General features: G+C 35.4%; 1 protein-coding gene across 1 annotated transcript in view; it reads left to right on the top strand.

The window, feature by feature from the left end:
* Positions 1–2,824: 2,824 nt before the first annotated feature.
* The window catches only part of LOC123683938 (leucine-rich repeat-containing protein 70-like), an 89,561-nt gene continuing 66,366 nt past the window's right edge, over positions 2,825–26,019 (top strand). Inside the window, exon 1 of the mRNA XM_045622948.1 lies at positions 2,825–2,910. The gene's annotated coding sequence lies outside the window, so the exon portion shown is untranslated. The remainder of the gene's footprint in view (positions 2,911–26,019) is intronic.

Consider the following 26,019-nt stretch of genomic DNA (forward strand, 5'->3'; position numbering starts at 1 on the left):
TATAATTGTATCAAACTCGATCAATAGAATATCAATTCAGGTTGCAACGAAAATTGTAAGTTTGTGCTGAACGCTCGTTCTAAAAACAGAGCGCTCTATAATTTCATCACAATCTCTGTATTTTTCGAATTTCAAACCAGGAATTGTCTCAATCAAATTAACTATTAATGAACATAAAATCTTACATATCGTCATCCGGATCGTCAAAAGGTTGAAAGGAATTTGGATTTATTTATGAAAATAAAATTTTGGTTCAGATATTTTCTAACACTAATTGGGATTTTGAATTTGTCTGATTATTCGACTATCTGACTATTTGATCTATCCAATTCCGAAAAGCTGGTTTGTCAGCTAGTTAAGATAATGGAATATTTATGACGAAAAAGTATTCAATCGAGTTAGCATTAACAGAATGGCGAAGGTGCCAGGATCTTATTTGAATGCTCTCGAAACATGTTGTTTCTATATCTGAATAGAATTTTGCTGGATGTATATTTATCTTTTGTCTCCAGTATTTGAGCCTCACATTACGATAATTCTATTATCGATTATGTTATTGTATCAAACTTGATCAACAGAATTTCCCTACAATTCAAAGACAAGTTTGTGCTGAGCACTCTTTCCAAAAACAGAGCGCTCTATCATTTCATCATAATCTCCAGATTTTTCAAATTTTAAAACAGGAATTAACTCAAACAGAAAGATTGGACTTGGATGGGATGAAATTTCGAGTGTATACAACGATTTCAAGCTTGAAATTTCGGGTTGATAGCTTTATTAGAACCATATAAATTCCTAGCACAATTTCGAAGAAATTCTAATATATTTGAACGAGTTTAAAATTTGTGTGTCGATAAAAATAAAATTTCGAACTTTCTTGAAAATATTTTTGTTTGAAAGCTTCGTCAAAACCATAGAAAATAGCATAATATTCAAAAACAAAGAGGAAAGTCTGTTGAAGTATGGAACTTTGCACTATATAAGAGACCACATAAATACAGTATCCAAAAAATGCGATTAATGCCTGAATGAACAAGCGCTCAAAATCTCCTGACGTCAAATCAATGCTTTTCAAGGATTTTCAGTGAAAGAGTAAGTTTCGATTGAAGTGAATAGAGGATTGTGAGAATAAAATACTTGAAGTGAACTAAAGGGTGTTTTTTTAGAGCTATAGAACTTTAAATTGCAATAAAACACTGATGGATTATTCGATTGACATGAATTTTATTTATCCGCAAGATAATCTTGTGGCATTACATTTTAAATATGATTTCTGGCATATGACCGCCACGGCTGGCTCGGATGTAGTCCAATCTGGACGTCCAATTTTCGATGACTTTTTCCAACATTTGTGGCCGTATATCGGCAATAACACGGTGAATGTTGTCTTCTAAATGGTCAAAGGTTTGTGGCTTATCCGCATAGACCAATGACATTACATAGCACCACAGAAAGTAGTCTAGCGGTGTTAAATCACAAGATCTTGGAGGCCAATTCACAGGTCCAAAACGTGAAATTAGGCGTGTCTTTCAATAAATCGATTGTGGCACGAGCTGTATGACATGTTGCGCCGCCATGTTGTAACCACAGCTCCTGGACATCATGGTTGTTCAATTCAGGAATGAAAAAGTTAGTAATCATGGCTCTATACCGATCACCATTGACTGTAACGTTCTGCCTGTTCGGTGCGCTTTATGGGCTGGTGGAATACCAGCCCATAAAGCGCACCGAACAGGCAGTTTTTCTGGATGTAACGGTGTTTCGACATACACTTGAGGATTAGCTTCACTCCAAATGCGGCAGTTTTGTTTGTTGACGTAGTCATTCAACCAGAAGTGCGCTTCATCGCTAAAAAAAATAAAATGGACGTAGTGCGCGATACGTATTCCGCACAGAACCATTATTTTCGAAATAAAATTGCACTATTTGCAAGCGTTTTTCAGGCGTGAGTCTATTTATGATGAATTGCCAAACGAAACTGAGAATAAATCACTTGACAGCTGTTAAATCGGTCGCCATCTTGAACAGTATTGCCATCTTAAAGTTATATACCTCGAAAAAAAACACCCGTTATATAAAGTAACAATTCCACTTCGAAATAACTTTACTTAATAAATAGCGTGAATTTCAAAGTTGAGATTCTACTTTATTTTGGAGAAGTGTCACATCTTCTCCATTGGAAATGACAACTCAAATGCATAATAGCGATTCACATAGCGCAGCTAACTTTCACAGACTCGAGCCTGCAGCAGAATGTCAAAGAAAAAAATTAGAAAAGCACTGACAAGAAGTCTTGAGCGCTCGTTCATCCATATTCAATTTGCATCCTTGGAGACCACATCCTCTTGACTTTACATCAGTGTTGTCTTCATTTATATAAATAAAAAGTGTTTAGATTCGAAAGTTGAGACGCCCTTCTTGAAAGCGTCTGATTATTCCAAAAATATTCCGAATGCGCCACAGCACGAGCACATTTCTTACATCAATTCATGTTTACCAAAATCGAAAGAGTTATATGCAATAACAGCTAGGCCGATTGCCGTAAGAAACTTTGTGCTTTCACAACAGGGTTCGTCCTGGCGGGGTGTATGAATTTTATAAGTCGTTGGAGGTCGAAAAAAACACCCCAAGCAGCATAAATTTATTTGGCATTTCTTCCTTCAGGCTCTCCTTCGCCTGTCTGAGGCGAAACAAAACGCGGTTTCAATTTCATAATCATTCGAAAAATATCTGCAAGTTGCAAAACAGCATTTGTACGCGCAAGCGCCACCTAGCTTGGCAGAGAAGGCGGCTGATAAGCATTCAAGACTATCCAGTGGAAACCGGGCTTTCCAAAGGGGTGGTTGCTTGCGAGCGTGAAGAAAACTGTACATGGAAAAATACGTGAAGCGGTAAACAGATTTTCGAACAGTAAGTAATTATCATCAACACGAATCGATATTTTGTATTAAATGGAACTACAGCACATTTTTGACCTAGAAAATGCGTAGTTATACCTTTGTTTAGAATCTGTTGATGTTGATTATATTGACTTTCCTATTTCGTTCGTAAAATAGGTTTTGTTTCGACTTTTTATTTCGTTTTATGACGAAGGTACTCGAATTCTGATGAACCTATGCATTTGGAAATATTTGTTTGGAAACCAAACATTAATAAACATGTATTACAACAAATCACGTTCAGTATAAGAACTATATTTGTAGGTAATTAACGAATACGGAAGCGGTTGCTGTCGAAACTACAATGCCCCAATTTATTTCATTTATTCCCTCACAAATTCAACAAAATTATAGACCAACAATCTCGTATAATTAAATGCAGATTCTGCGTTGCAACGAATTATTATCTTATCGGATTTATTATCAAGATGGAGCAATTAGTATCATTCTCGGGAATTTCGTCCTCAATTAGGCATCCTTAAATTTTTATTACTTTTATAAACCAATCTCAGTTACTGGAACAATAGATTTATAGGAGGGGAATTGCGTATAATTATACTTTTTGTTCAGTTGCTCTTTATTCTTGCGAATGATTTTCATTAAATGTGATTGAGTATTCTTGTGTACAGGGTGTTCCAAATTCGATGCTCACTGAAAGGATCACGAATATATTATTTCGATATAATAAGATAATAGAGAACAGATTATGGCTATCTTCATGAGGTTCCTTGGTATTTTACGTTTTCGCAAGAGGAAGGCGTACAGAGTGTCCCATATTCGATGCTCACTATGAAAGCATTTCGAAAACTTTAAGACTTAGAGAAAAAATCTTCAAGGACCCCCAATCACTTTTTTCGCAATAATATAATAACAGAAAGCAGATCATAGATATCTTGATTCGTTCTCGAATTACAGGGCTTTTCTAAAAAATGACTCTTTCAAATATTCCGCTTTATCTTGATTTCTGTTCGGGATATTCAAAAAAATTCTATCAGTAATTTTTATGATTTATGTTACTCATGAGAGATCATAAAAATTAATCATCTGTTATGACATATAGAGGAGAGTTGGTGTCTCATAAATGGGACACTCTATATTTTTCAATGCAGTTTTTTTAGCCGCAGATTTGTCGGAAAACATCGCTTGATCGATGTTTCAAACATTTTCGGCTTCATAATTTTGATGGGACGCCTTATACATAAATATTCTTCATTTATTTAGAGATTTCATTCATTTCGTGTCCATTGTTATTGTAATCAAGCCATATATAGCGTGTCCCATTCAATTACAAATTAATTATCGTTTTAGATAGAGGGACACCCCATATATGACTTGATTACAGTTATACAATGTACAGTGCATCCCATTTTGGGTGAGACTGCCAGGTTTCTCGTTTGTTATTTAAGATAGAGCCTTGCGGTTTTCACGTTCCTGTCCTACTTTTTCGTGAAACTCAAGTTGGTCTAATCAGATTTTTCATAAATGTTTCCGTTCAAGAGATACAGGGTGATTTTGGAAATTGAGACTTTTCGGACACCTCATTTATCTCCGAAGTTATTAGAAACAATGCTGAGGTAAAAACTACTGAAAATTATCTGATTGATTCTTTTTTTATATTGCAAATCCATTGCCCATTAACAAAAAAAATCATCCTTATTTGATGTTTTAGTGTTTTTTTAACATTTCTGAACATCCTACCTATATAATATCATACATCATTTTGAAGGGAAAAAATAATGAATTCAAAGAAGTAATGATATATAGGGTGTTCCATTAAAAAAAATATAGGTTTGTGTTGAATCTTCAAAACCATACCCCGAAAAAAAATTTGAGTACGCTACTGGATTCTACGCAGAATTCTGATTCAGAGGTAGTTTTTACCTCAGCATTATTTTTAATAACTTCGGAGATAAATGAGGTGTCCGAAAAGTCTCAATTTCCAAAATCACCCTGTATCTCTTGAACGGAAACAGTTATGAAAAATCTGATTAGACCAACTTGAGTTTCACGAAAAAGTAGGACAGGAACGTGAAAACCGCAAGGTTCTATCTTAAATAACAAACGAGAAACCTGGCTGTCTCACCCAAAATGGGATGCACTGTACACAAAATGAATTATATCTCGAAATAAATGAAAAATATTTAGATATGAGGAGTTCTAATAAAAACCTTGGGACACCCTGTACTTCTGAGAGTTACGTCTACATATTTTATCACAACTCACATTTGCTAATCAGGAATTATTTCTAATTTGTTCATTCTCGAACCCTCCTTTTTTAGAGTGTCCATTAATTAGGAGTTTTATGAATAGAGCCATCTCAATTAGTTTTAATTAGCTATTTATTTGAGTGAGAAACACGTACTCGACGAGTGTGAAAAACTTTCGTAATTTATTATGGAGTTCGTTCCAAATAAAATTTCATATGGGTCTATGTATGTTCTTTTATACTCGTTTTTTAGGGGTAAAATACCTGTGATGTGTATGATGAATTTCTACATTTTTAACTGCCATTGAAGAAAAAGAATATCCATTATTTATGATCAGTCATGTAAAGTGTTTATTCGACAACAAGGCAATTTTGTGTTCTCAAAGTGACGGTAGTGAGAATTTTCAATACTACTGGCTTTATCAGACAGAATAATACATACACTATATACAGCATGCCAAAAAAGTAACGCAACAAGCCTATTTTTGTTGTACAAAGTATAATCAAGGAGATACCTTATCGATTGTTATTTTCAAAAGCAAGTTACGCTATGGATTTTTTTAATATAATAATTCTTACCCTTCCTAATTTCATTTTTTCTCATATGGGTATATATGGGTTGTTGTTATATCAAATGAAAGACCATTCAATTGCCCATTCAGTGATGCAACTAGAAAAAATTGATACGGACTTTTTTTATTGAAATAGTAAAAAAATAACAATTTATGATTGAGGATTACTGCAATCATATCATAATTCTTTAACGAATAATTATTGAACAAATCCTCTCACTTGTCGATTTCTACTTCCAAAATTAAGAAAATCTATAGTTTTTCATAATTGGAGGTTTACAACCCTAACTCCAACAAATTATGTTTCATTAAAAGAAATATTGATTTTGATATATCTCCTAAAAACCAACAATGAAGTGCAGCTACCAATTTATAGTAAACCCACCGAGTCTGATCACTTCATCCCATACAATTTGAATCACCCCTAGCGACATAGAATGTCTGTCTTCATTCCTTTCACTCACGGGCTTCTCAGCTTCCCGTTGAGCCCTGCTGAATTTAGTAGAGAGATGAACATAATTGAACAGGTTACGGTCATCAATGGCAACCAACCTTCAATTATCAATAAATTAGTTCACAGGTTCAAGCCCCATAGAGACGGATGACGTTCCTTTTGTTCTTCTTCATACGATTCTCCAATATACAAATACTTTGCATTGCAATTTGTAAATTTCGAAGGAAAGAGGTCCTTACTTGGGGGAAGTTCATTATAAATAAAATGAAACAAAATATTTTCCACTGGATTATTTAATTGTTAGCAACAATTGTTTCGCCACACTGTGGCTTCATCAGGCTACATTTCTGACTGATGAGAGTACAGAGTTTTTCGGAAACTTATATAGGAACAAAAATTGGACATTGGCAGAAAAATATGCGATGTAGGATATCATAAACTTCAACGTTATATTGGACAATTTGCGGCATGGGATTTCCAAACAATCGGAAGAAATTCAATAAAGGGGATGAGTTTACATCTGTTTGTTCGTTCAACAGAATATTTTGTGTAGTATACCTGTTTATTTCTATAAATTCTAAGAGTGTTAATTTTATGCTCTTACTTTCTGAATGGAGAATTTCAAAGTTGACAAATTTGATAGTTCATGCCTACTGAGAATGATATCGGGTGTTTTTTCGAGGTATATAACTTTAAGTTGGCATTACTGTTCAAGATGGCGACCAATTTAACAGCTGTCAAGTGATTTATTCTCAGTTTGGTTTGGCAATTCATCATGAATAGACTCACGCCTGAAAAACGCTTGTAAATAGTGCAATTTCATTTCGAAAATAATGGTTCTGTAAGGAATACATATCACGCACTACGTCCATTTTATTTTGATTAGCGATGAAGCGCACTTCTGGTTGAATGGCTACGTCAACAAATAAAACTGCCGCATTTGGAGTGAAGATAATCCTCAAGTGTATGTCGAAACACCGTTACATCCAGAAAAACTGACTGTTTGGTGCGCTTTATGGGCTGGTGGAATCATTGGTCCGTACTTCTTCAAAAACGATGATGGCCAGAACGTTACAGTCAATGGTGATCGGTATAGAGCCATGATTACTAACTTTTTCATTCCTGAATTGAACAACCATGATGTCCAGGAGCTGTGGTTCCAACAAGACGGCGCAACATGTCACACAGAGCGTGCCACAATCGATTTATTGAAATACACGTTTGGTGACCGCCTAATTTCACGTTTTGGACCTGTGAATTGGCCTCCAAGATCTTGTGATTTAACATCGCTAGACTACTTTCTGTGGGGCTATGTAAAGTCATTGTTCTCTGCGGATAAGCCACAAACCCTTGACCATTTGGACGACAACATTCGCCGTGTTATTGCCGATATACGGCCACAAATGTTGGAAAAAGTCATCGAAAATTGGACGTCCAGATTGGACTACATCCGAGCCAGCCGTGGCGATCATATGCCAGAAATCATATTTAAAATGTAATACCACAAGATTATCTTGCGGATAAATAAAATTCATGTCAATCGAATAATCCATCGTTGTTTTATTGCAATTTAAAGTTCTATAGCTCTAAAAAAAACACCCTTCATATGCTCCCTTCATTTATGTTTATTACTCTGAGGTAGTACATAACAATATTCCTCAAAACCTTTATTCTATTATACCTCTATCAAACTCGGTATCAATGAATAATTCATTCGTCATTTCGAACAAGTTTTACCTATTATATTTATTATATCGATTATTTAATTTGCCACTTGAAATATGTATATACTAAATCACAGCTTACTTCGTCTATCAGATTTATCCATCCGATTCGTCGAACGGGTTATTAAGTTTAAAATTGAATAAATTAATGCAGAAGAATGTTTCATTTCCATTCGTCAATAAGAGATATTCAACACCATTGTATTCGACCCCTTCGTTGGTCTGCTTTTCAGCGAGGCATGAACATAAAGAGGCCTAAAACCGACCCTCCTGCCTAAAGGCAGTTCATTTACATTTGTAAGTATTGAGAGTATCTCTGGTTGTTCAGCTGTTTACGTATCATCCTGCTGTATACTGTCAAATGATATAGGGATACCGAAATTTTGTTTTGATGTGCGTGGTGACTGGTAACGTGGAGCGAATTTATCAGAATTTCAGCGAGAATATCACGAAAAGTTCGTTGTTTAGTTCTGACTTCGAAATGTCGCTTACAGGTTTTGGGTGATCTGGCTGTCGATGTTTCGGACTATGCATATTCTAATGGATGTCTTTCAAGAACTTGAGATCTTTGAATAATACATAGGCGTACAACTTTGATTCCGCCGTTTTTTTCCAGAATTCCAGGCTTTATTAAAGTGTTGTCCATCGCTGACCACTACTTTCTCCCATTTTTCGGGCATCGTACGAATCCCACGTTGAAAAAACTGGTCATCTTTTGATGCGATCCACGAATTGATCCAATTTTTTACTTCTTCATAAGACTGGAAGTGCTGGTCAGCCAGGCCATGTGCCATTGATCGAAGCAAGTGATTGTCTGAGGGAGCAACGTCTGGAGAATACGGCAGGTAGGATAGGACTTCCCATTTCAACGTTTCCAAGTATGTCTTGACCATTTTTTCACCATAGGGTCGAGCATTGTCATGCTGTAAAATTAGTTGATCATGTCTCACGTTGTATTGTGGCCACTTGTCTTTCAATGCTGGGTTCAAACGTATTGATTGCCTTCGATAACGGTCACTTCTGATTGTTTCAATTAGTTATAACAATTCATAATACACTACACTGAGCTCGTCGCACAAAATATTGAGTATGACCTTAGGACCGAGAATATTCGGTTTGCCTTTGACGTGGAAGCATGGCCGGGATATCCCCATGATTTTCTGCGCTTGGGATTATCGTAATAAACCCATTTTTCGTCTCCAGTCACAATGCGATACAGAAATCTCTTCCGTCTTTGTTTTGCAAGCAGCTGTTCGCAAGCAAACAAACGCCGTTCAACATCTCTCGGCTTCAACTCGTACGGCACTCAATATCCTTGTTTTTGAATCAATCCCATGACTTTCAGGCGTTTTGAAATGGCTTGTTGTGTCACTCTCAATGATCCAGTTACTTCTTGTTGCGTTTGATACGAGTCTCGATCAAGTTATGCCTTCAACTCTGCATCTTCAAAAACCTTTTCTCTTCCACCGCCATGCTGATCTTCAACGTCAAAATCACCGCTCTTAAAGCGTTGAAACCACTCTCGGCTCGGTCTACCACTAATAGCGGCCTCACCATAGCTATTTTAGAGCATATGAGGTCATTCTATGTCACATGTCACAAACCAAAAAGTTCCTAACTAACTTTCTTTTGAAAAAAGTTGTTCTGTCCGACCATAAAGTTATTGAAATAAAACCCTTTATAATTTCATCATGGCGTCATTATTTTTCTTATTTTGTGCCCAGGATATCGACAAGGATTAACCTAGAAACATACAATCAAGACTTTGTTCATTCATTCATTCATTCAATTCAAAGTACCATACTTTGGGCAGTGTAAACCCCCACTGTGGACCAAAATATGAGTTGGGCTCAGCAGTTATGCTATGTACCCAAAATCAAGTAATGTAATATAAAATAATTCAATCGATAATAGTAATGTGGAATGATTCCTGGGGTCACGGAGTCTAGGATTAACCTATATCATCCCACAGTGGCAAACACAGTTTATAACAACCATCTTCCACATTTATGACGATTTGCTATGTTATAACATCGATTCAGCACTCAATCTCACAAACTACAACAATATTTTTAACAGTTACACAAAAATTTTTGAGCTCCAAAATGGGACGGAAGGAAAAGTAGTCATCTCCCTGTAACAACCATTTTGGAACTTAATCAAAGACTTTGTTAATGGTCGAAGTCCATCTAGTGGTTCAAAAAATATGGTCATTTGAAAATTTTTTTCTGATAATTTCAAAAGTACAGATTAGTTATCATTATATCTATATGTTTTCTCTAACTGGATAATTTTGAAACCCATTAGTTTTTCATCCAAACAAAAATAGATGAATAAATATCATTCGTCAAATGGTATATTTTGAAACAAAAACGTAAATCATATATTTTCGTGATGGTGGAATTATATTTCCAGGTTTGTGGAGGAGGTAATTAATATTGGACATATCAATAAATATATTCAATACTTGATCATGAACATTCATTATAATTATTTTGAACTGTACATCAATATTGAAAGTCACCTGTCTAGTGGGTTGGAATTTTTTAATTGAATAGTTATTATTCAATTGCGTTTTAAATTTCATTTCAATTTGATTCATAGGGAATTTGAAGATGTAATCAATAACCAGAAATCCATGCATTCATTCGTTATTCCATCGAAATCAGGATGAAATTTTTCAATCTCAATTTTAGGTGTTAATAGTTTTAATACGAGTATATTTCAGTACCATTTTGCGCGTTTTTTTCGGGAGTTATAGGTGTAGTAAAAAGAAATCGATTATTTTTTCATGTGAAACAAGGCTTCAATTACCATAGTTGAAATGATTCGATTCAGGTAAAATATACGCCATTTTGTTTGATAACTTGTTGCCCCTCTCATAGAAGCCCTTATCTCTTTTTGTAAAAAAATGAGACACTCGATTTTCACATGCCATTGTTGAAGCGAATTTTTCACAAAACTGTCAACAAATTTTTTGTAGTACGAAATCTAATCTTCCTAATGTAATCAAGGGGAACCCCATAGGATTTATACAATGCGAGATACAGATAACTAAAGCCATCTATTGGAAAAATAATGGATTTCTTTTTACTCCACCTAATAATTTTGGGGAATGTTGCAAATATGCTTGAGATTTGAAGTTTCCAGACCTGAATCGGAATAAAAGTTCGTTTAAGGGGAGGAATTTAAATTCGTGGAAGAATATCGTTGCCATCTGCAATTGTATTATGAAAAACTATAATTGTCAATAAAAAAGTTATAAGAACTCAAATTTATTATATTAATTTAGTTCATAGGACAAATTGACAGTTGGAAAAATTGCACACAAATCTCTAGCAATTCGGTTCGTGCATCTTCTACGAGTAAATGGACTGATAACATCGAAATCGCTATAAATTCCAATGAGAACCTAATAAGTCATATCTGAATATAACAATCCACAAACGTGAGGAACTAATGAAACTGCACAGTTGGATTAGCATTGTAAACACTTCAATCAATATTCAGCTTTCCCAACCCATTTCGATTGAATGCTCAAGAACGAATTCATGCAACAAACACTTCTCAATCAATATCAATAGAAGGGGTTCTCGTTTGGAATAAATTTAATTTTTCAGACGTATTGGTGGTCTACCTCATCAGACTGCAATATCATAAAATTATATAAAAATAAGTAAACATTTCGTGATAAAAAGTATAGGCATGGTCTTAATCTATAAGGGGCGTTTCACATCTATATGCACTCCAATTTAATGTGCAGAAATTACAAACAACAATGAATACATACCACCACGAATGAATTAACACAATTTGGTCATGTCTAAATCTCGCAATTGAGACTCAAAATTGAATGTTTTCTTAGGCCTGGACATTCTCTGTTGCCGAAACATTGAAGGAATAATAATAACAACCATTACAAAGCATTATGTATACAGCTTCATACCCTTCAGATGGATTATGAATAGAATTTAACTAAGCTAGGTCGTTTCATTACAGATTGAATAGATGTCCTTATGTTCGGTAGAGGGATACTTGTGAAGAGGAATTTGAAGCCGTAAAAAGAACTAAACTATTTAATTCTGACAAAATTTTCCATAAATATTCGTTCATTTAGATTGCAACACATCTCTTAATAACGGGTGTTTTTTTTCGAGGTATATAACTTTAAGTTGGCATTACTATTCAAGATGACGACCAATTTAACAGCTGTCAAGTGATTTATTCTCAGTTTGGTTTGGCAATTTATCATGAAAAGACTTACGTCTGAACAACGCTTGCAAATAGTGCAATTATATTTCGAAAATAATGTGCGGAATACGTATCGCGCATTACGTCTATTTTATTTTGTTTAACGATGAAGCGCACTTCTGGTTGAATGGCTACGTCAACAAAAAAACTGCCACATTTAGGGTGAAGCTAATCCTCAAGTGTATTTCGAAACACCGTTACATCCAGAAAAACTGACTGTTTGGTGGGTGTTATAGGCTGGTGGAATTATTGGTCCGTACTTCTTCAAAGAGATGATGGCCAGAACGTTACAGTCAATGGTGATCGGTATAGAGCCATGATTACTAAGTTTTTCATTCCTGAATTGAACAACCATGATGTCCAGGAGCTGTGGTTCCAACAAGAGGGCGCAAAATGCACACAGCTCGTGCCACAATCGGTTTATTGGAAGACACGTTTGGTGACCGCCTAATTTCACGCTTTGGACCTGTGAATTGGCCTCTAAGATCTTGTGATTTAACACCGCTAGACTACTTGCTGTGGGGCTATGTGAAGTCATTGGTCTATGCGGATAAGCCACAAACCCTCGACCAGTTGGAAGACAACATTCGTCGTGTTATTGCCGCTATACGGCCACAAATGTTGGAAAAAGTCATCGAAAATTGGACGTCCAGATTGGACTACATCCGAGCCAGCCGTGGTGGTCATAGGCCAGAAATCATATTTAAAATGTAATGCCACAAGATTATCTTGCGGATAAATAAAATTCATGTCAATTGAATAATTCATAGTTGTTTTATTGCAATTTAAAGTTCTATAACTCTAAAAAAACACCCTTTATATGTCACATGATATTATCCAAATGATAGATTCCAGGTACTATCTTAAGTTATTACTAATGAAATCGATATTGTTTCAAAAACTTTTTCCCCTTTTTCTTCCAATATTTCATGCATTCACGTGCTCACGTAAATCCAGTCCACTCATTGTTCAACTCTCGGTAATGCAGTTGTGCTAATCTTATTTTGTATCATGCGAAGTTGAATTCAAATTCAATTTTGTGATCTCGTTTTCTGCTCCCACAGTTTCACGCTACTAGTACAATTGAAATTGATATAAACTTGCAGCGAGGGACATCGTAAATTGGCAGTTGAGAAATGTGATTTCATTTTCCGCATTTTTATAGATTCTCCCTACCATTAAATATTCCGCTACATACAATCCGTGTGCATGTAATCTGTTTGAACGACCGTTTCTGCTTCGTGAAATTTGCAAAATTCAAACCATTCTTGTTACAGGGTGTTGAGTTTCGATATGTTTTGAGTTTTCGTCCAAATTACTAGCTACAGCAGCATTATTTTCGGTTGTTCTTTTGCGACGCACACGGTTTCGATTTTCCACATCATAAATGTAGGCTTGGTTAATCGATCGTCTAGAGGTATGATTCGATTACCTGCCTTTCGTCTTTTTCTCCGTGACTTTGTTCGGGTTTGTAATATTTGAACTCTTTTTAATTATATACATATATTTACAAAGCCACACTTCAGTACAATTTAATTATTGAGAAGATCCTAATTACGTCTCAATTACAATGACTTGACCTGTCCACCGGCTGGAACTTACTCTGTACTGACTGCAACTTACTGACCTCTCCTGAAAATCGACTTCCCTTCTTTCGGCTTGATCACACCGTTATAACACTCCAGAACAGGGGGAAAGTACCAAAAGTACCACCCCTAGTCCAATAATAGATACGGTACTGAATTTCGTCTTTAACTCGAGTGTTAATTACTCGAAACGTCTTCGAATATCACGTCTTCGTCTTTGATTCCAGTTTCGGTCGTCTTGTCTTTAACTCGTTCGCGACTCGTCTTAATCTAGTCCGCGAACCGTCTTTACGTCGTACGCCTTAAGTTGACCGACCGACTTAATCTTTACTCGTCTTAGACTTGACTTGAACTGTCCACCGGCTGGAACTTACTCTGTCTACTGACCGCAACTTACTGACCTCCCCTGAATATAGACTTCCCTTCTTCCGGCTGAACCACCCCCTTAGCATCACCCCGATATGTACCACCCCTAGTCCAATAAGAGTTTTGCCGTACCGCCCACAAAGCTCTTCGCGGATTCCTGGAAATCGAATATTCTTGAAGGACCAGCACTCGATACGCAGATGTGACATCCGGTACCAACCCACAGTAAATCTCGACACCCCGAAGAATTAACACTTCCTTTCTATGTTATATAAAGGGTGTTTTTTTTAGAGCTATAGAACTTTAAATTGCAATAAAACAACGATGGATTATTCGATTGACATGAATTTTATTTATCCGCAAGATATTTTTGTGGCATTACATTTTAAATATGATTTCTGGCATATGACCGCCACGGCTGGCTCGGATGTAGTCCAATCTGTACGTCCAATTTTCGATGACTTTTTCCAACATTTGTGGCCGTATATCGGCAATAACACGGCGAATGTTATCTTCCAAATGGTTAAGGGTTTGTGGATTATCCGCATAGACCAATGACTTTACATAGCCCCACAGAAAGTAGTCTAGCGGTGTTAAATCACAAGATCTTGGAGGCCAATTCACAGGTCCAAAACGTGAAATTAGGCGGTCACCAAACGTGTCTTTCAATAAATCGATTGTGGCACGAGCTGTGTGACATGTTGCGCCGTCTTGTTGGAACCACAGCTCCTGGACATCGTGGTTGTTCAATCCAGGAATGAAAAAGTTAGTAATTATGGCTCTATACCGATCACCATTGACTGTAACGTTCTGGCCATCATCGTTTTTGAAGAAGTATGGACCAATGATTCCACCAGCCCATAAAGCGCACCAAACAGTCAGTTTTTCTTGATGTAACGGTGTTTCAACATACACTTGAGGATTAATTCCACTCCAAATGCGGCAGTTTTGTTTGTTGACGTAGCCATTCAACCAGAAGTGCAAAGAGAAGAACAAAATAAAATGGACGTAGTGCGCGATACGTATTCCGCACAGACCCATTATTTTCGAAATGAAATTGCACTATTTGCAAGCGTCGTTCAAGCGTGAGTCTATTCATGATGATTGCCAAACCAAACTGACAATAAATTACTTGACAGCTGTTAAATCGGTCGCCATCTTGAACAGTTATGCCAACTTGAAGTTATATACCTCGAAAAAAAACACCCGTTATAATAGCCATTCGTTCCCTGTAAATTCATTGAAACCGTCATGCCCTCGACACTTGAAGAAACTAATAGGTCTACAAGCATCCTGTTGACCATGTCAATTATTCACTGGGAACAATGACTGGATCCTACATAAACTTGTTTCAACAGCTCAAATTTTTCAAACAATATCACTATTGTCAACTTAGAAAGTGTATTTTAACAATTCAAATGCGTTGTTGAAATGTAAATGTGGTAAAAGCGTAGTTTTACTTCTCATATGTCAAAATATAACGACTTCATAAGTGACAGCTGCCCAGATACCTCTAATTGCAGGTCCCGTTACATACGGAAGATAATATTTCAAAGAAAACATATTGAACCGGCGACTTCACCATTTTGTAACGTCATCCTCAAATGAAATACTCCTCACAAGTTCAAATTGATTCGTCTATGTTTTCTAACAGTCTAAGAGCCAATAGGAGCTAGGACGAAAGCTTAAAGTATCTGTATGCAATGTCTCCAAAAAAGGGTCAAGTAGAAATGGCCACTAAAAAATTTAGATCATCGTGGCTTTGGCAGGTATCAGGTGATAAAAGAGCATAAAATTGGGACTCAAATTACGTATAAAAGCTGAAATTTCTATGGATATTACTTGGACAACTATAAAAAGATGTTACCTACGTCTAATATCATGGAGATAGTCAATAGACAAAACATTAATCCTAAAGTTCTGGAATTATTGAATTATGAATATGTAACACAGAATTTGAGACAAATAACTAGTCAATAGATTATAAACTGATAATATTCTATACAGAATGTTTCCAAATTAGACGTGAAACTTGAAGGGGATGTTAGTATCGCTCATATGCTATCGGTTGAGCCATATTTATTGATAACCGAAAATAAACAAACAGATATTTGAGTTCTTGTGTTTTTAAGAACAATTCTCATCTTACGTCGTTTTTCGTCAATTTTTTCTACGTTAATCAAGTTGGATTTGAATTTTGGATTATTTTCAACAGAAAAGGATATGATATATGTAAAAAGCAAAATTATGGGGTTTAGATGTTGAATAAGAATTATTATGATTTGATAGTTGGTGTATGAAGAAAGGATTAGTTAATTTCTAATATAAATTTGCCTGCAACTTTCGAATCCCACAATTTATGTATGACGAAATTATTTTGAAAACTAGCCAAATTCCCTCTCTGTTTCCTAAAAAACTTTTCGTTAGTTTTGCTTCATCAGATTTGATCTGGTTTGAAATTATCTCCACCATTCTTTATCCAAGTACGTTTCTCATCTCTATATTATTTCTTCAGTTGTTACATTCGAACTGAAATTTACTAGCAATCCTCTCGCTGCTTCGTTTATTCTAAGAGTGTTTGATCCGGATTTCTCGGTGGCCACGAAAATAATATAAAATTATAATCAAATTCGGTCAACGATGACAAAATTGACGAAGGATGAAGTAAGCTTAGAAATCAAATACCACCTAATTGTTGATTTTTGGTTTTCACTAAATATGGCTCAAACGACAGCAAATGAGTCATACTAACACGTTCTTCAAGGTTCACGTCTAATTTGGAAACACCCTGTATATCATCTTCATTCTAATCCTACAATCTAAATTTAACATTCTAGATCATCAAAACTTAACAGAGCTCACTTATGATCTTGCATGAACGTTTATAATTATAATTTGCTCGGCTACTTAAACCATAACTTCGCCAGCTAGGCTCGTAATAGATATATGAGAGGTCAGTTGCTCTATGCCATTAATGTTCATCGAAGATAATTTCTGTCTCGCAGTTTTTAATGAGTTCCACGTGAGAGAGCAACCGAATTGGCCAATTTTCATAACTGCTAAAACATGATAAGATGCTAACATGCATATTAATGAAGACCCTTTTGATGACATACGTAGAAATAAGGATCGTCAGCACTCTCAACTTATTTCAAACTCTAATTTCGGATAAAGGGAATGGATATATTTGAATTTGAAATATCCTGAAGTGTCTCAGATTATATGTTTATGAGGTAAAATATTCTTCTTCTGAAATAGAATCAATCGAAAGTTCGGTATTGTTTATTGGATAATATTTATATTGTACTCTCTAGAGAGTCATTCAATTAGTATTGCTATGAATGATAGGATCATCGATTCAAAATCGATTAATCAAAAAGTTAATTAATTCAACATTAATTAATTGGCACCGAATTGAATGTATGCATCATGTTTTTGCACTTTATAAATTTCAGTCATATTCAATCACACAAAATTAACACAAACTTTATAAAAACAAGTTTTATAATTTATATGGATTGTATTGTGTAACAGCCCAGTTTAAAACTTTTGGTTGTCAATATCCAATTTTATTGGTAGTAAAAGTTTCAATCTGGACAAAATGGAATTTTTGATGAAGCTTCAAATGGCAAACCAAGCATCTTGCTAACCTTTCAAATGCTTCAAGTGATTAATTGATGTCGATGAATCTGATACGTGAATAAGTTTAATTTTTGTTAGGCATATTTCTGAATCTGAGTATTTATAACAATGTCACCTTCCTTGAATCGGAAAATATTCGTAACTTTTGCGCATTATCTTACGTATGTTCAAAACACTTCTCCAGCCAGTTTTATTTGATGAACCATTGGCTGAATCACGAATTGATATAGCTATAGGTAATTTGAGAAATACGCAGTACGCACACTGACTTGTGTTGTATAGATCGTTATTTGTTAGAGGTGAAGCGTTCACAGTTTCCCTCTTTTTCGATTCCAATATTTTTCATGGCTGTCGATATGTCGGAGTAGTCCTTCTAGGCCTGAATGTGATCATTTTGTTTTTCCATTTCCCCAAAATCTTCCTCCTTCTTGCCTAAATTGCTCGATTTCTCCAAAATTACAAAGGTTGCATCAATGGACAAAATGCAGAAAATCTTTTCATGTTAAATACTCTTATCTTGAAAAAATTGAGAGAATTATTGATGAATAAATTTATTTTGACTGGAAGTGAATTATTCACCTAACATGAAAAATTTCTTTTACCTTATTTTCTTCTAGAGTCATAAAACCATAGTCACAAAGTATTTTCAAATCAATTTTTGAAAGATAACATTTCATTCCGCCGTTTATCAGGAAACAAACGTGGGTTGAACTTAGTTTTAGCTTTCTCGCCACTTGTGTTTACTGCTTCAATCTTGATTCACTGAGGTGAAAGTCTAGAGAAACCGACGTAACTCAATTTTTCTCAGTATAGGTCAATATTATTCGAACAATTATTGACGTAATGTAGTGAAAAATGTGGAAGGCATCAATATGAAGGCAGGAATTTTTAAAATATCGTCTATTGGAAATAAAATTCTATGATTCTGATGACATAATCCGCCTGAAATGTGGTATGAACATTGAAGTGATTATTTAACATTGATAACCTAGTTGGATCTTGAATTCAAATGAAGAAACAATTGGTCGAATCTATTTCTATCGAAGCACTCAAATGGATAACAGCACTTAAGTTACGACCTTTAAGAAGGTCAGGTCTGTTCAGAGCAATAAATTGCTCAACCCAAATTCACAATTTTGTGAAGGAGTATTACCATATATGACTCTACAGCGTTGTCAAGTGGAAATTGCAATATAAGTTCAAATGAAGAAACAATTGGTCAAATCTATTTCTATCGAAGCACTTAAATGGATAACAGCACTCAGAATACGACCTTTAAGAAGGTCAGGTCTGTTCAGAGCAATAAATTGCTCAACTCAAATTCATAATTTTGTGAAGGAGTATTACCATATATGACTCTACAGCGTTGTCAAGTGAAAATTGCAATATAAATTTCTCTGTCAACTTATTATTATCACTGCTGGCTGATGTGATATTCGTTTTACTTGAGTTTTTTATGGACCTAATGACGCATCAACACTGAATTTGCACACTGCTTGAAATTTTATATCTACTCAACCGGGGAATCTGCCATTATGGAAATATTGGGTGATTGTTTCAGATATACAGGATCTTCCTAAATTGCAGATACAGAGAAAAAAAGAGAGATTCCTTGGATAATTTTAAGAAAAAGAAGTCCTATAGACATGGGCCCGCAAAACCTCTGATTTCGAGATACATAGGGTTTTTTGTAGTTTGGTAAATCAGTACTAAAACTTATAATTGAATTATTCATTACAGCTTACTAACTGGATATTTATAATAATTAATAATAATAAAGTTTATTGGTCCTTTTTGACATTTAATTTTAATTCTGATTTTCCTGAGGATTACTAGAGAATTGTTTGAAATTTTTTTCTCGAAATCGGTAGCAGTTAAAGCTACAAGGAACCAAAAAGTGTAGTATTGGAAAAAAGTTTCTTTTTAAATTTTTATAAAATACCAGTAGTCCACTAAAAAAAAGTTCTATAGGAAAGAAGCGAAAAAATATCACCCTGCAGATTCGCATTCGAAATTTATATCTCAAAACAAGGCATTTATGAAACATATTTATGGGACGTTTTTTCATAAGAAGATCAGAGAAATCTGTAATTTTCGGTTGTACCTCCAATTTAGGAACATCTTATATAAATAAAACTGATTACATGCCAAGCGGACAATTCAATATTTATAATAATGTGAAATCAATGATATTTCTCTACCTGAACAAGAGAAAAAATCTGTAAAAACAGGTTTATTCACAAATGAAAGGATCTTGGATTTTTTTCCAAGAACGTAGGTATACGAAAAAGAAATATTAGTTACCGAAAGTAATGCTTCTTAACAAACTTGGTAATAACTTCGGAGATTCGTGATTTTCACATTTATATTCTTCAGCACAATGGAAATGAATTTTTCAGCTACTCCATCTGCCTGCGTTCCTTTCACGATTCCCATTTCGATTGAAGAAGAATAAGTGGGAAAGAATAATTGAAATATTATATGCGAAAAACGAAACCACTCTGAAAAGAAATCGAAAAACTTTTCAACAGTTCTCAACGAACTCATAATTCACTGCGAAACAAACACTTTTAAGTGAGAGGAGGCATGTTTCACCGAGAACGGGAGTAGATTATAAATTAAATCCTTATTCAATTCGTCATTCCTCCTTATCTGGAAGGGATTCTCTCTTTCCCGATTCCGATGAACATGAAATTATACCTCAGAGATGTATATCCCAGATATTATGGAAGTAATTGGGTGTATTCTGAAGAAATTCATAATGAAAGTATTAAATATTCTTCATCCTTTTTAGGTTCTTGTTCTTGGGAATTTTTCTGCAGTAAATCGTTCCAAACGATCAGCTCAGATCGATTGATGAAGATATCCATTTTAATCGTCTAGCTGGCTGGAGATAATTTCCGAAGGGCATTAACTATAGTTTGATTATAATTTATTGTAACTCGAGAAATTCCACCTGAGAAATAGTAGTAATATTTATAAAATATGTATAGCGTTCCTTAGAAATAACGCTTCATTTCAATATTTATAAACGCCCGTTTATATATACAGGGTGTTCCTAAATTGGAGATACAAAAGAAAAGGACAGATTCGTCAGATCATTTTGAGAAAAAAGTCCTATTAACATGTTCCCGCAAATACCTTGTTTTCGAGATACAGAGTGTTAAGGTTCCATTTTTTAGAGTTATTTTCTCGTAGCACGTTCCCTACACAAGATATTCAACTTAAATTTGGCACAGATTTTCCAATTTGAAGATTTCATCATGTGATATGCTAATTCTGATTGCAAATATACAGGGTGGAATTTTTCTATCCTTCAGAACTTTTTTTTGGTGAACCACTGGTGATTCAGAAGAATGTACAAAGAAACTTTAGTGCAGTACTACACTTTTTGGATTCTTGTAGTTTTATCGTATCTGCTATCGATTTCGATGAAAAATTTCTAGTAATTCTCAGGAAAATCCAAATTATCATAAAGATCCAGTTAGTAAGCTGTGATGAATAAATTGAATATTAGTTTTGATACTTATTATCGCTATCTGTGGTAAAGATTATTGCAGATTCGATAAAATGGTATAATCAACACAAAAAAATAGGACTACAAGAAACACCCTGTATCTCAATAACAAAGTAATTGTGACCTCATCTTTATGGGATTCTTAAAATGATCCGAGGAATCTGTCATTTAGCAGAAGACGACATATTCATAGTTGATTTCTGAAAATGGTAAAACATAACCTTATAGCACCGAAACTATAAGCTAGACTAAATCTGTGTGTGACATCGTTGATACAATAAAAAAGTAGCTCAGTGTTGCAAAAACCGCAACATACTCAACTCCTAAATGAAAAACTCCATAAAACCCACGTATAGTTGGGACACACTGTAAAAATCATCAAAAATACCTCACTCAATGTTGCAGCAGCTTGCATCTAGCAATGCTATCATACATGCGACACTGTTAAACTGAAATTCCAATAAATTATCAGACTGCTATCTGAAACCGAGAGGTGAAACAGTGAAAAAATCACCCAACAATTTCATTCAACAGATATTTTATCTGCTGAATTGATATCCGGGACTTTATTACCAAGTGATGTAGCAGGCCCTAAATCTGAAAATCGAATAAGTCTTTTTGACTCATGATTGTAACAGATTTTCCGGACAGCGTTTCAAGTTCGAATTTCAACGTTCCAAAGTGTGTAGAATATAAAAAGAGTCTAGAAAAAATCCGTCCATCTGTCATCTCTCCCTATTCTACAAATCTATGAAAACAAGTTGAAATAAAATATAGTAAGAAAATAGATCTTTGATATTAAGGTAGAAGTACTTATTCATGTATTTGCATTGAATAGATGTTTAAGCACCGAGGCTTTGTCAAACGGGCATCAACATCTCTTAATACCTACTTATGGTGCATACCAGCTCTTATGTAAGAGCAGTTACTTACTATATCCACAAATTCAAAAAGTCAATTTATTCAAAGTGAAAGTATATTTAATTACTATGTAACGTTGAAACGTTATGGTGCTTGGAAAAATACATCTTTTGCTGAAGGATGAATAGAGGACAGTAGATCTTCAAAAACTGAAGTTTCAAGAAGACTTGCAGGGACACCTTCTGAGTCTGGTTCCTCTTCGCACAATGTATAGATTATGCACAAGAACTTAATATACTAAATAATGTAGGATCCAGTTATTGTTCCCTGTAAATAATTGAGATGGTCAAGAGGATGCTTGGAGACCTATTAGTTTCTTCAAGTGTCCAGGACATGACAGTTTCAATGAATTTACAGGGAACGAATTGCTTTTGTTTATAACTTAGAAAGGAAGTGTTAATTCTTCGAGGTGTCGAAGACATGTCGGGTCGATTACTCGATTGTAAATCTTAGGAGATTTACTGGGGTTAGAAAAGATCGAAAACAAGACGGTTGTACCAGATGTGTCACATCTGTGGATCAGGTTCTAGTCCTTCGAGAATATTCGATTTCCAGGAATCCTCGAAGAGCTTTCTGGGCGGTACGCAAAATTCTTATTGGACTAGGGGTGGTACTTTTGGTACTTTCCCCCTATATTGGGGTGTTATAAGTGTGTGGTCAAGCCGAAAGAAGGGAAGTCGATATTCAGGAGAGGTCAGTAAGTTGCAGTCAGTAGAGAGTAAGTTCCAGCCGGTGGACAGTTCAAGTCAAGTCTAAGACGAGTAAAGAGCAAGTTCGGTCGGTCAACTTAGGATGTACGACGTAAAGACGGTTCGCGTACTAGATTGTGACGAGTCGCGAACGAGTTAAAGACGAGACGACCGAAACTCGAGTTAAAGACGAAGAAGTGATATTCAAAGACGTTTTGAGTAATCAACATTGTAATTAAAGACGAAATTCAGTACCGTAGTGAGAAACTTGTAATTAAGACGTAATTAAGATCTTCTCAATACTGAGTTTGTACTGTATAAGTGTGGCTTTGTAAATAGATGTAAATAATTCAAAAGAGTTTAATTATTACAAATCCGACAAAGTCACGGAGAATAAGACGAAAGGCAGGTAATCGAATCATACCTCTAGACGATCGATAACCAAGCCTACAATAATTATATTGATAACTAAGCAATGAGATGAAACTTACAAAATGGTATGAAGTGAAAATAATTTCTGAGAAGCAAACCTAACGAAAACAACGATACTGAAATTGTGTAATATTACTCATGCAATGATACCCAAATAAAATATATCTCACCTTGCTCCCAATAAACGTATTCCTACGGAAAGAGAAGCTGAGTACCTTGGTCATATCTTTGCGCTAATGGGATTAAGGGCTGAGCTATTACATAATAAATTGTTTAAGGTTGGCCAGTCTGTTCCGGATCAGCCAACAAGAGACGAGCACGTCTCGTGGTTCAGACTGGAGTCCCTACCGATCTCCCTGTTTTAATCAATTCCAGAGGGAAACGCACATAAAAACTTCAATTTCATGGGAAGCAGATCATCTTAACGTCGTCCTTATTTCGCAAGACATCCTTTTGAACTCCATGTTTGTTGAATAAATTAACAAACTTGGAAATCGGATTCGATAAAAACACAAGGAAATCCGAGAGAGTTAATTTCGAAACAAACAATTCAGAAAATTACATATCTGTGAAATGTGATTAACTTTGACATCATTGTTCTCGGGATTAAATTTTTTTTTATAAGTCTTTTGATTACGTTGGATCTGTAGTTGATGAAATGTTAAGTTTTATTTGATTTAAAATGGTTCTGAATCTTATGGTGCGATGAACTGGTAAAAAGTAGTGCTACAAGAAACACCATGTTCCTTGAAAACAAAGCATTTGCATATAGGCCTTTTTTTTCTTTGAATTATCCAAGGAATCTCTAATTTTCCGTTGTACCTCCAACTTAGGAACACCTTGTATTGTTGAAATCTTTAATATCCATGTTCTCTATCTATCTATCTATCTATCAGGTCCCCAACATGGGGATAAGGGCTCAACCGAGGTTATGTACCCATCCTCGAACTTTATAAAACAAATCAAAGTTTTTCACAACAATCAAAAACTCATCTCAACAATTTGCACTATACAAATATAACCTTCCATCTTATTCTTCAAACTATACAAAAATTCCTGAAAAACACTCATATTTGGAGCACCAAAATGGGACCCAAGGAAATGTAGTCATCTTGGCGTAACGACCATTTTGGAACTCCACCCATGTTCTCTATATTATATACCATTTGAATTGACATTTATCTGATGCTTATACCATGACGCAATGTGTTAAAGAAGAAAACGCCAGCGAGTTTGTCATTTTTAATAGTTTTGGTCATTGATAAACAAACGCATAAAGGTGGATTATGGTTGTGGCCTGGTATAATAGTGGGATACATTCTCCATTTTCAGTCAAAGCGACCTATATTCTGAGGTTATATTTCAACGAAATATATCCCTTTATTGCTTGATTTTATCTCAAGCAGTTCTCTCCATGTAGTGGTGGATGGAGTTTCATCTGATTCTCTACCCATAAATGCTGGTATTCCGCAGGGGTTAGTTCTGGCTCCTACACTATTCAAACATCAACAATTTGCTGGAAAAAATTTCATGTTCACTTCACAGCTTTGCGGACAATAGTACCCTCCATACCACATTTTATTTTAGGGCTCCAATACCACCTCACCAAATCAGAAACGAACGAGGAAGAAATGTTAACCACATGAATATGGTCTTGGCAACAATTCTCGTATAGACGTTCAATAAAGGCAGGTTCAACGCAGGCAAAACACAAGTATGCCTCTCCACTAGAAAAGCTGATCTCACTGTACGCAACATAAGCTTGCCAGGAAAGACCAGGAGTAATTGAAGACGTCTATCTTGATGCTTGGTATTATTGTCAGCAATAATCTTTCTTGGGAAAAAACACGTGAGATCAATTGTTAAAAGTTCACCCCAAAAACTTGGTTTTTCTGTTTTGTGCCAGGAGCTATTTCACTCTTGGTCAGCTGCTCACGATCTAGAAGGCACATATTCGGCTTTTCTGGAGTACTGTTTCCATGTTTGGAGTGCTGCACATAAACATATCCTGAAACTATTAAATTCTGTTTATAAAAGGGCATTCCACCCTGCTTACAAACTCGCTCACTCCTCTGGAACACAGTAGAAAAGTGGGGGATCTAGCTTTATTTCATATATATTTTTATAGATGATATGCTCTTCTGAAATATCATCTGTCGTTCCTCCTCTGGTAGTCTCTTCGAGATCCAGTTCACACATCCCTCTTGGTCCCTTTGAGGACCTATAGAACATATCTTTTCAAGAACAGCTAGGTTTTGAAACACATTGCCTAGGGAGGTATTCCCCGAGGCTTGGTACCTCCAGAAATTCAAGAGGAACACCAGTTCCTACCTTCTTGCCCTTGTTTTTCACGATATTCTATGAAAATTACAGGATATTGTCTTTCGCGAAAATCACTGATTTAAAAAAATTATTGCTCGAATCGAAATGAAATATTTCCTTGAACGACTAGTGTTTCTGTAGTACACTCTCTCATAAATTGCCCTCCTAAAAACATCCAATTGCAGTTTTGGGAATCCACAAGAAAGACTCCCTATTTTGTTGCTTCATTGCAAAGTTTACTTCTGCATTTCTTCCACCTATTTTCTGAATCACTTATCTCTCAATTGCCTGAAGGCGATAAAGAGTAATAACCCATCCTATCTAATCTATTTACTCAAGCTTCTGCCCTTTTGTTGATTTCCGAGCCATTTGTAAAACAATTTATTATACTTTCTGTG

Source organism: Harmonia axyridis, chromosome 7 (genome assembly GCF_914767665.1).
Source record: "Harmonia axyridis chromosome 7, icHarAxyr1.1, whole genome shotgun sequence".
In the NCBI taxonomy this organism is placed as follows: Eukaryota; Metazoa; Arthropoda; class Insecta; order Coleoptera; family Coccinellidae; genus Harmonia; species Harmonia axyridis.